Raw genomic sequence first — 12,464 nt, forward strand, 5'->3', positions numbered from 1 at the left:
TATCCAAGGAAGGTAACTTTTTAAAAAAATCAATGATTTTATTAATAGCTTCACTTGAATAAATTAACATAACAAAGCAAAAACTACCCACTTATTCGAGTAACACTTATGATATTTAGATTCAAAAGAACTAACCATGCTTTGCTAAACTCCTTATTCCTAAAAATATTTATGCAAGTGCTTGAAAGTAACCATGTGACTAATACTAATTAATTCCAAGATGTGCTTTTGTAACATGACTGCACAGTACAATGAACAAAGGGAACTTGGCCCATGCATTTTGGGGGATGCTCTGTTAAATGCCATTACTTTCCACACTTTGAAGAGTAAGAGATAGCTAGGACAAGGCCTTGACTACCATAATTACCTGTCAAAATGAAGGAATGAGTTTAGGTCCAGCAAAACATGTTTTCTTTAAAAAGAAAAAACTGTTTGCAAGACACCATGAACCACCACATTATTTTGCTGTTTATTCTGATTTGTTGGGGAACAATCTTGCCAACTGTTTCAAAGAATGTCTCAATGCTTTCAAGTTACTATAATGTATACCATAGATTAACCTTTGGCATGTACCACTAAAGCTCTTCAGGAAAATCTATCTGCCTATCGCCTTTAAAATCTCAGGACACATGTCCTGTGTTTCTCAATCAGAAGTCAGTGATCCCACATCAATGCCTGAACTGTCTTAGCCTGCCCTGACAGGATGGAGTTCCTCCATCTGTGTTCTGTTCCTCCTCCTTTCTTCCTGCTCTTATACCTTATTTGCGTTTACATCCGTGAATTATATCCCTTTATTTGGTGTAATATGTACTTAATCCTACCAATCATTTAGTAATTTGAGCAAAGAAACTCCAAAACATTTAGAATTTTAAAAATTACCTTCTTTAGAAATTAATACAAGTATATGATAATTTTAAAACACAGCCTGCATTTAAGAATCCTACATTCTGCCCATATTATTTGTGCAAGTACTGTGTATATGACAACTAAAAACTCAACATGCTTTGAGGAGCTACTAAACTGTTTGAAGGGCTATTTGGAAAACTATCCAGCAAATAGCAGCAATGAAACCCTACAGCAGTAGAATCTCACACCACATTCCAACCATGCTAAAGTGTACAAGGGCAGCTCCTCCCTCCTCTTCCTGTACAAAGTAAAATGTGTTAATTTAAGCCAGTAGAATAAATGGGATGGGAATTCCTAAAAGCAGATACTGGCTTGAGCTGACTCTCAGCTGAAACTGGTCCCAGTTATAGCTGATGGCTCCTGAGTGAAAACCAAGCAGTGTCCACTTGCATGGTTTATGGCACTCACAGCACTGCAACAGATTTCAGCCCACTCAGCAAGAGCAGAGCAGCAGCCTAAGGAAGTTTCACCAAGGTAAAATGTGAAGGTTGCAGGCTGGCTCGCAGGAAGGTGGCAATGATGCGCCAAGTCCCCTCCAGTGCAGGATTAAACAGTCAGAACCACCAGCAGTTTGATGGTTTAAAGTCACCTGTTCAACATTTTTTTTATAAAAATGAGGAACACCCAGACTGTCAGTAACAAGTGCAAGACAATTTAAGACACAGCCAGTTTTTCCACTGCAATGAAAGCATGCCTGGCCTCCAAGCCTCCAGACTCAAACCCTAATCCATTCGTTCACACCCATATGGTGTGGGTCTGAGCTTGTTCTCAGTTATGAAGCTGGTCACCTCGCCTTTTCCCCAACTGCTCTGCTATTTTAATCGCCCTGTGCTTGAACTTAAGCGTGCCAGTCTCTCCACAGTTGTCCAAAGTTGGTCACTGGTGCAGCCCCAGCGCTGTCTGTGACGTGTACACACAGAGAACAGTGAGAGGAGGCCAGGGTTAAAGGCTCAGTCTTTCGGAAACCCACCGATTAATTCTTTACACTGGTGCAAAGGAGAAAAAGCAACAGGAGAGGTGTGATGGCCTGAGAGCCACAGAGAGCCAGGGGTTGGGAGAGATGTCTGAAGATCATTCAGTGCAAGCCCTGCCAGACAAAGTGCCACAGAGGCACAGCCAGGTGCAGGGAGAAAGGACAGCTATGTAACCCACCCACCCAAGGCTTGAAACCCAGAAGTCAAGTTACAGTGACAGCTGGCAAGAGCCACTATGCCTCCAACCATAAAGCTTTAGCCCTAAGCCGAAAAATTTCTTAAGAAAAACGAGCAACTTTGAAATATAATGAAGATTATGACACACTTACGGCTCATTCTGTTCTTCATACATGCAAGTTTTACCACTGTGCTGTAAAATTAACCGTGCAGCAATGCTGGCCTGTGAACAGAAAAAAAAAACAAACCACAACAGGTAGTGGAGGTGAAACCTTGGTCTTACTCAACACTACTGTATACCCAGTCAGTGCCATGAAGCCATGAGAGACCCAGAGCCCTGGCCAAGCTACAAACACTCCTCAGTTAAGTAATTCATCACACAGCTCAATTTGTAAAACTCGCTGCTGATTTGTAAATTAAAAATCAATTCTGTATGCTGTGATGTAGGCTCCTGACAGAACAGGAACATGATTAACTCCACCACTCTAATAGAATTCCGAGAGTATGATTTACGGTAAGGAGTCTCCAAATCTAACACACTTTTGCTTTCTATTTTGTTGACTGCTAAGTATATTTATAGTCCTGTAAAAGCAAATACATGCATTTGCTTTATCTTAAATTGAAAAAAATACAAATAGCTTTATTTCACAGTATTGCCTGGAAGATAAATTGAACACCCTGTTTCAAATTTTTTTAAAGCTCAAAAATTTGTTACCTGAACATTAATGATCAATACAACTACTGTTTTATATCCAGCCTTCAAATCAAATAAAGAGGCACAAGACTTAAAGGGTGTTCTTGTGCCAAATCAGCCTACTAGAGAGCAAAAAACAATAAAACGCAGATAAAAAACTGCCCATTAGCTCACATAAACTTCAATAACTTTCGTTCTTTAGGGCTTTTTTTTTTCCCCCCTTTTCTTCTTCCTGCAGTCTGGAATTCTGAAGGCTGTATGCATTTGAAAGACCTTTCTTCACGAAGCTCATCTCGACACAAAACTAGTTTTTTATTTTTTAAATGCCAAACGCTGACTTCTGAAATTGCGAGGAGTGGAAAACCCGTAACACAGAATACCAGAGAGTTAATGGTGCGTTATTTACAGGCTCGTTCTTTGTTTGCTCGGTGTTTGGGCGACAGGTTTATTCTGCTGTACAGCACTGGGCTTCTGCGAGAGAAGGATCCCAAGCCGCAGACGCCTCGGTGGTCCCCTGCATCACCCACACTTCACAAGGATCGGTTTTTTTACCATGTTTGACCTAAAGAATACAAATTTACCATGCCTGAGCCGTGGCCCACCTGGAGACGCCTGGCTGAGGAGTTTTAAAGTTATTTTGGTTCGCCTTTCCCACACCACATCGACAGGCTCCGGAATCTTTCATGTTTCTGCCCGATAAACGCTTGAGCGGGCACAGCAGGACGCGGAGCCGGGGGAGCATCACAGGCCGCCCCCCCGCCCCCGAATTTACCCCGGCCAGGGACCAGCGACCCAACCCCGGGTCCATCCCGAGGACAGGCGGACAGCGGCAGGTAGCTGCTCTCGGCGGAGCCGCGGCCCGGCCCAGGCCACCCCTCGCCTTCGAAGCCGCGGGACAGTGCAAGCCCCGGCCCCTTCCCCGCCGCCCCCGCACCCCTCCACCATGTTGGCTCCATGCGCAGCGCCGCTGAGGAAGCTGCAGCCGCCGCCACCCGGGCTCCACGGGGGCCGCCCAGCTCCTCCCCGTGGCCTTCGACTCGGGCGTGGGGCCGCTGCCCCGGCCAAGAGGGGCGGCGAGCCCGTCCTGAGGCGCATGGGGCGGCCGCGGGGGCGGGGGGAAGCACGGCGCGGAGGAGGGGCCGCGGTGGCCTCCGGAGAGCCCGGCCGTAGGGGCGGGAAGTCTCCTCCTCCTCCCGCAGCGAGGCTCCGGCTCCCCGCACGCACCGGAGCGCCCGGCTCCCTCCTCCTGTTCCTCGTCCCTCCTCCCTTCCCCTCCTCCCCCCCTTCCCTCCCCGGGTCGCCGCGGCTCCGGGAGGAGCGGGGGGGGCCCCGCTTCCTTCCCTCCCCCCCTCCTTCTCCCACCCGCCACGCCGAGGAGAGGCAGGTGAGGACCCGGCCGCGTCCCCGCTCCCCCGCCCCGCGGGAGAGGCGGCCGCGATGGCGGCGGCGGCGGCGCCCGCCGAGGCGCTAGGCCCCGGCCGCCCGCCCCCGGGCCTCTCCCCGTCGGGCGGCCCCTCCGCTGCGCCGCGGTATGGGTGGGATGCGTCCCTCACCCCCGGCCCCTTCCTCTGCAGAAAGTTTCTCATCAACTTTCTGCCGGGCCCGAGCCTCCGCCCGCAGGGCCGAGGGGTCGGGCAGGCGGGAGCCGCGGCGTTGCGCGCCGCCCGGGGTGGGTTTGGCTGCGGGGGGCGGGCGGAGGGGAAGTAAGTTTGTGAGGGGAGGCCGCCCCCCTGCCGCTGGGATCCTTCTGTGGCCCCTTCCCTCCCGGCTGCCACGGCCGCGGGGAGGTTGCTGCTCGTTCCCCGGTGGTGGCGTTTGCAGCCCGGGCCGGTGCTCGGAGTGAGCCGGGTCCCTGCTCAGCTCCGGAGCGCAGGCAGTGAGTGCGGCAGAGCCGGCCGGGGCCGGAGGATGTAAAAGGGCGAAATTCAGGAAATTGCTTTGAGAGTCGCCTGTACCTTGGCCTGCGTGCAGTTATTTTTTATTATTATTATTACTGTTTTGGTTTTGTTTTTTTTTTCCTCGGTGTTCTGGTTTGTATCCCTGCATGGAGCAGGAGTACGACTGCTTTAAATTTCTGAATCGCTAATTTTAAATGTTCAATCATAGCACCTCATCAAGCCTCCTCGTCTTTCCTTACGGTTTAAATGAAAATGAGAAATGTGCTGGACACAGACAGGTCCCCGTTCCTGCGGAGGCTGCCCCCAACTTTCTGTGCAGTGTGGACCCCCGGGCTTACTGTGCGTGAAGTCATCCCCTTGCCTCTCAGGCCAAGGGCTCGCCTGTCTTCTCCTCCATTATACAGTGTTACAGATACACGGGTTTATCGTATTCATTTCAGAATGGTCCCTTCTAGATGTCTGATATTTGTGAGGGTAAGGGCCACTTTGCTCTGGGGAAAAAAATAGGTTATAAATGTTTCTGGACCTCATGCTTGTTAAGAAGGTGTATTCAGGCATACCTGCTGGATTTAACCCTAATCAGAGCCTGGTAATTAATAAAAAAAAAAGATGCTTCGATTTCATTAACTTGTCAGAATGATCCACAGCCAGTTTAAAACTTGGTGCATGTTTCCAAAGAAGATGTATTGGTTTTTTTCTTAGTAATTCATAGGCAACTGAGTGACATTTCAGGCAAATACTGCAAGCAAAGATGACCTTTAGTCAGGGAAGCACAAAAGTTTACTCAAAGTCTTTAATTTTTTGAAATTATGCTCTAGAAGAGGGCTTTCTAATTATCATTCACTAGCACAGTTGTACCGTAGCTGTTTCTGCAGGCTTCATTTCTGAACATGGGGCACACTGGAGACTATGGGAATGTTTTGCACAGCAAGGATTTGGGTTTTAAGTTTGGGATGAGGTAGCATCTAAGACTGAAAGGGAAAGGGAGCAGTGCTGTGCTGAATTTCAGAGAAGAAGATCCAGCAATACCAGGTGTGTGAAAGGGTAACCAGTTGGTAGCAGTGATTGCCAGTAATTTTTCCATGCATTTCTTTAGCTTTATTTCCACAGGAGGTGTAATTTAAATACAACTGCCGTACCTGTGTGCTGTCAGTCCCTCTAAATAGCTCTTCTGGCAGTTGGCCCATTTCAAACAAATTTGGCAGCAGAGGCCTGCCAGGTGAGCAATTTCTACAAAATTTGTGAAAGTAAGGAAGCCAGGTAGAAGAGAGCTTTTAACCTACATGCCAGAGAGTTTGTGCTGTCTTAACCTGGAGATTGGGGGCTTCTTGGTTTTCTTCTGCTTGCAGAACTGGTCCAGTTTTCAATAAGTTTTTAATATCTGGACACCAGTGCTACTCTTTGAAACCTAAAAACTTCATTTGGAATGAAAGTGGTAAGCCCAAGGTAGCTTTAATCTGTATTTCATATTACAAAGAGGGATTTTCAGGGGAATATTTATTGCCCAACAACAGTTCTTTGGCTATGAAAAAATGAACAAAATTGAAAGAGTATTTAAGTTGCTATGTTATCTGAAATCACTGGAAAAATACTTAAATCTTTGGTGTACTGCGTACTGTGTAACAGAATTATTGAAAAACTGAAGTTAACAGTTTAGGGTTTTTTATCAATATTCCTGCAGCAGAGCAGAACTACACTTCTACACTGGAAGAATATTCTTTATTTTGAGCTTTGCATACTTCTTGCAGCTCCCAAAGAAGGAAATCAGCACTCTGCTAGCTCCAATAAATGATGGCCATCATGTGACAGCAGTGTGAAAGTCTGTGGTGTGGCACATCAGTTTATGTGGTCAAAGTTTATTTTATGAACAAAGTAACTGTGGTTTTGCTCTCCTGTATGTGCTATCTATGGACCAAAGCTGTGTATTTTCAAGAAATAATTCCTTGTCTTCAAACCCTTAGCTAGAAGTATTATCCTCTTTCATCCCTATTTTCCCCACTTGGATCCAACTGTTTTGCTTCATGCTTTGATCACAGTTTGAGTAAGCTGCCTTGATGTTAATTTAGAAATTGATGTCAGTATCAACACAAAGACTACTTTAGGAACAGCGTCCTTGTTCTGCTGCATTGTATCAAGCGGCCTTTTTCAGACAGGACACCTTCCGTGCATACAAGTATGCTCTCTGGCTTCTTTTGAAGCCCTTGTGGAAGGTTTCAGGCTTCTAGTACTGGAAGTGCTCTGCTAGTTGGTGGAACAGATTGATTAGTGAGGGAGAAACGTAGTTTCTCAAACTACTGTAACAGAATGGTTTAGTTTTTGTCTTGGAGAAACCACCTCCAAATACAAGTAGATAGCTCATTCTCAATGTTTATTTTTGTTCTCCTTGAAAATGCCAGTAGGACACTGTTCTATAGTAATGGATTTTATGATGTGGCAGCCACTGTTTTTTTAAATTATAATTTTTAATGCACACCATCTTTACAGTTGCCATATGGTAACTTCCTTCAGTCCCTGGTTGTATTTAAACCAATGACATAGAGCTGTAGGGTTCCAGGCTGTATTATGAATTGCCAGCTTTTGAAGTCAAACCTGAACAATTTTCTATATATGTATGCTGAATCCAGTAGGGAAAAATGTCATATTAAAAAAATGCTGTCAACTAGCTGTAGAACAAGTTTAATTTTAGGTTTTAAGAGGTCCTTCTTTGTGCGTTTTCCACCTATGGGTGTTTATCCTTAATGGTGCCAAAGCATCAATGAAGAAACTGGCACCAAAGCAAGTTATCAAAATGAGTGAGGCTGCACCCTTAGGTAGAGTCAACATGCATGGCTGGTTGCAGGATCAGAAATCAAGATGATAGTAATGTTAATGCTAGAAGTTAAGTAAGTAAACACTATTACTTATGCATGAGTTTTGTTCCCATTAGATTTAAATGCATATTCTTTAAAAATGTAAAGGATAACTGGAAATAGGATAGGAAATACTTTCTGTTGCCACTTGGGGTAGGTACCTGCACAGAGAGAGCACTGTGTTTCATTTCATATCGTAAAAGTCAGTGGATCAAAGTCATGCTCAGCTGAAATGAGCCCTGGAGCTGAGGGTCCCTGAGCCCTGCAGTCCAGGGGAATGCAGCCATGGGGACCATCAGTAACCAGCTCCAAGGCTGCATTGACTGTTGTGGCTGAGACTGAGGTTTTGTTTCGATTTTTCTTGACTGTAGTGTTAGGTAATGTTACAGGGTATAGTGGGAGAGTGCTGAGGAAGTAATGACCATTAAAACCTCAGACTGGCATCATCTGTATTTCAGCTTCTTGATCACTCTTAAGATGTTGCATAGGAAATTAGATAACAATTTTGCTAAGCTGGCTATATTTTATCTTTGTATTTTTGGAAGGCAAATGCTCATGTAATAGTGTTAGATGAAACTAATAATGTCTGTACTGACTACATCTGTATCTTAAATGTTTACGTATATCTGAATTCTGATGTTGCTACTGAGTGTCTAATAATTTGGTTTTCGAGTTGGTACTTCAGGGGGATGAAAGTCTTCTGTGGCTTAAGATACATGTTTCTGTGGCTTTCTTCGCACCAGAAGTCTGGAGGAGTCTGGGAAAAATAAATGTTTCTTCAGAAGTGTTGAGCCATCCTTTATATTAAGTTTTAGGATCAGTTAGACCAGGGTTATAAAAGTGAGTAACTTAATTTACTTCCATTGACAGCACAGCTGAGTAAGCACATCCACATAAGTAAATCTTTTTAAATCAGCACCTTTAGCTTTGCTTTAAGGGAACTCTCAGGAGTATTAATTGCCATTAATCAGACATTTAAAGTCAGTATTCATACTGGAAGACATTGGTTCAGTGGGGTTAATTTTCTTTGTTTGAATGTGCCCAAAACACCTAATCTTGCAAAACTGAGAAGGTAATGGTGTTTTATTCAAGCTGTGAATGACAGAGCATAAACACAATCAGGTCCCGGGTTTGCTTAGCAGGGCTTGATGACCCTGGAGCAAAAGAAGGATCGGAGTGGAGGACAGTGTTTGTGTTCAGTCCCATTCCAAATGCTTGCTCTAAAGTTCAGGCAGACTTTTTGATTGTGCACCTGAAGTTCAGTTTATGGAAGAAAAATACAGTATTGGGCCAGAGGTTTTGAAATTTTTAACCCTACTTAGTGCCTTCATGAATGTAAGAAAAGGCAGTGCTTGTGCAAGGTATTTAAAGAGTAATTAGAGGGTACTATGATTCTCTTGCGTATTGCAGTTGTATAGCATTATAAATGTTTTGGCAGTCAGCCAGGAAAAAGAAGACTTAAAACAAATTAATAGTGAACAATCCATTTTTAATAAGTTATTCTAGGTATGGTTAGATAACAAAATTAATATTTATGTTTACAATGTGACACAGGAAAAACCAGTCTGAGTTAAGTGTACCTGCTAGCTTTTGAAGAACATTTTGTTGGAAATAAATCATGGCTGACACTTATAACCATGGAAGAAGGAAAAAAAAAACCTCTGTGAAGTTTTTCTGTACACCTTGCTCTTTTTTCCTTTGCACACTCTTCTCCTTTCCAATTATTTTTTACCAATTTAGCTTGTTTGACGCACATACTCTATTGTGCCAGCAACAGTACCCCAGCAGATATACTTTTTAAGTCCTGAAAAGTAAGTATTGTATTAATATTCAGGGTGTGTGTGTGTGTGTGTGAGAGAGAGAGAGAGAGAGAAAAAAAAAGGTTATATTTTTTAGTGGGATTTTTGTTCGGCCTTTTTGTTTTCGGTTTTTTTTTTAATAGTTCTGGGGTTTGTCAAATGATACCAAATGGGATGCTTTTTTTTTATTACTTAATTATTTATACAGTTCTGTACTGTGTTTAAGTACAGTTATACACTTAAAACATAATTCATAAATCACAGGGGTTGGTGTTATCGAAAGTGATAAACTTTCAAAATAGCTTGCTGAATAATTATATATATTATGTAATTTGCTAAAGATATCAATCTTTCCTTTTAGGAAGTGTTTCTTATCTTGTATGCTGTAGAAATCTGTAGAACTGATTGATCTGGACTACCATGATGGATGTAAAATGAGACAAGTGATAGTTTATAGATGAAAAATTATTCTCCTTGAAACATTGGACTTGTTCATACAAAGGTGTATTTAAAAATTCTGGAATTAATTTGCATTGATTACTAAATCTTAGACATAATTTAGACAGCATTCTGAAGTTTGGTGCATGCATGGTGAAACCATAGCCATGTTAATACGAAGTGACTTACATTAGCAAACATGACAGCTTGATTTTATATGGTTATTTTAAATGATTATTTTAAGTTAGTTTTATACTTGTGCTTCTTTATTCTTTTTCCCAAATTAAAAGATTGAGTCTTACTGGTCAGTAAAATACATTGACATATATTAGGGAAACACTAATCTTGTTAGCATTTTGCCAGGAGCATGGATTTTCTGCATGTGTATTTAGTGTAATAATAAAGTGTCCTAATAATCCTTTTAAGCTATATATATAATTATTTAAGCAATGAAAGCCCAGTTTATATGCAAGACATTATTCTTCCTGATCTGTGTTCAGTGGTATTTGAATGGAAATTCTGATTGAAATTCATCTAAATAACCAACATTACATTTCTAAGGTACGAGTTAATAATATGTTGCCCTTTAGATAAGGATGTAGAAAGCAAGAATTCTAAAGGCAAAAGAAATTTTGTTTTAAATCTGATGGATTTATTTACAAAAAAAGAATGTTAGCTTTAATTTGTTAATTTGCATCTCCGAGACCTCTAAGGTGTTAGAATTAATAGATGTTATACTTTCAAGATTTTGCTTTCTTTAAAAATATGAACAAAAATCCCTCCTGTGTCTTTAAACCTTCTCTTCCATAAATGTTTCTCAGATTTTAGTGAACCAATATCAAAACAGTATTAATTGAGGTAGGGGCAGAGGGATTCTCTACACTTGTAATAGCTTATGTTACTTCAGGTATTTAGATGTTAAAGTTCTCATTACAGGTGGTTATGAAAGAGTTCTGCCAGTTTGGTGATTTTAATTGGTTTAAGATTTTGGTAACTAAACAACATAGTTTGAGTAGTTTTTAAGTTTCATATAGGTAATCCTAACAGTAAATTTGGGTCTTAAAATAAATTGATGTTACAATTTTTAAAAATAATTCTCCACTTTAAATATTAACAAATGTCATCAGAAAGGTAACTTCCTTTTAGAACATAGCATGTGGTCAGCAAATTACTTAATTTATCTGTGCAGGTCTTTTGTATTTTATTTTTGCTGTTGTACAAATTCTTGTAAGTAAATATTTTTTACTGCATTATATGTAGTGTCATAGAGCCAGATGACCAGGTAATATAGGGGATGGAATAAAATCATGTTAAGGTTGGCAGAGTAACCTGACAAAATTTTTGAGCCAGTGGACTGATGACAGTGTAAAATGGCCATAAGGAGACCTTAACAGCACTGATGGAGGGTTCAAAAATGTGTTATTGCTGCATGGTTTCTGCAGCTTGGAAACCATACCATTAAACTGTTGCTTCTCTTAAAGTCTCCTAGAGGTGAGGAATTGTTAATTTTTCCACATCAGTTCCTCTGAAGCTGAAAAGTTAAGGTAGATGCATTAGATAGTACAGAATATGTTAATGGGATTATATTATCTTTTTTAAAACATTGACATGTAAAATAACTTTTCATGTACTTAAACCTGAAATGGAAATCAGGTTTTTGCATTTTTTTTTAATTTGTCCATTTAGTCAAATCAAATGTATGTTTTGTTTTGTTTTTTTTAGCTAATTAGGAAGCAGAAAATCTGAACCTATTTTTATTCAGAGATATTTTAACATTACTGTTCTAGGACCTGATCCCTTTTCACACTGAAGTCAAGTGCAAAATTCTTCTTAACTTCAGGGAGAGCTGGATTAGTTTTACACAAAAGAAGGAAATCGTCCTCTGGGATAAGTAGAGGCACATCTATTGACTTAGACTTCATTAGAGAATAAAATGAAGACAAAGAAGTGTTGCCTGCTTTTACAGGCAGTGAAATTGGATCTGTTAGCTCAGACAGCTAGGTTAATTTAGCAGTTGAATCAAAGACTTTTTCCTTTTTCCATTTAGATAGTACAGTTATACTATTTCTCTGCAGGGAACAGTGAGTATGATGTCGCTTATTTTTAACTCCAAATATTTTACAGAATCTAGAAAACCTGTTTATGAACCCTTTTGTCAATGTGGCATAAGAATAATTGTGAAAAAAACTCTAATGCTTTATAAACTGTTCAGAATTTTCCAAGAGTTAACCCTTGAGTAGTTGAAACGGATCCACATGCTATTGAAATTTATTAATAGACTTTACATGACAAGTTTTGTGGGGTTTGGAGGGCTTTGTGTTTTCAGCATCAGTCTGGCATCTTGAGTTGCTTTCTGTAGTCTTTCTGTGGTAGGAAGAGAGTAATTATTTTACACCTGAAGTTGGACTGGATGTTATCCTGTGTGTTTGGTGGTGGTATCCATAGGAATCCTACTGACTTTTGCAGTATACATCAGTGCCTTTGGCATCTGTTTCATATGCTCTACACAATGGTATTTGTGTTGTGTATACAATGAAGAAATAGTATTGGAAAAATGAGCTCAAATATCATGATTACTGATGTAATACTCTGATATATTTCTTGTAAAATACATAGTTTGTCACTTTTGCATGTCAAGTCTCTCTTTCAGTGCTTCTGATATCTGTTTGGATCATGAATTAATTCTACAGCTTGTGTGATTATTTTCACCTAAGCACTATATGGCTTCC

General features: G+C 41.4%; 1 protein-coding gene across 1 annotated transcript in view; it reads left to right on the forward strand.

Moving 5' to 3' along the window:
* The first annotated feature begins 3,912 nt into the window (after nt 1-3,912).
* YES1 (YES proto-oncogene 1, Src family tyrosine kinase) overlaps nt 3,913-12,464 on the forward strand; it is a 47,229-nt gene continuing 38,677 nt past the window's right edge. The window contains exon 1 of the mRNA XM_030444957.1: nt 3,913-4,135. The gene's annotated coding sequence lies outside the window, so the exon portion shown is untranslated. The remainder of the gene's footprint in view (nt 4,136-12,464) is intronic.

Source organism: Calypte anna, chromosome 2 (assembly GCF_003957555.1).
Source record: "Calypte anna isolate BGI_N300 chromosome 2, bCalAnn1_v1.p, whole genome shotgun sequence".
Lineage (NCBI taxonomy): Eukaryota > Metazoa > Chordata > Aves > Apodiformes > Trochilidae > Calypte > Calypte anna.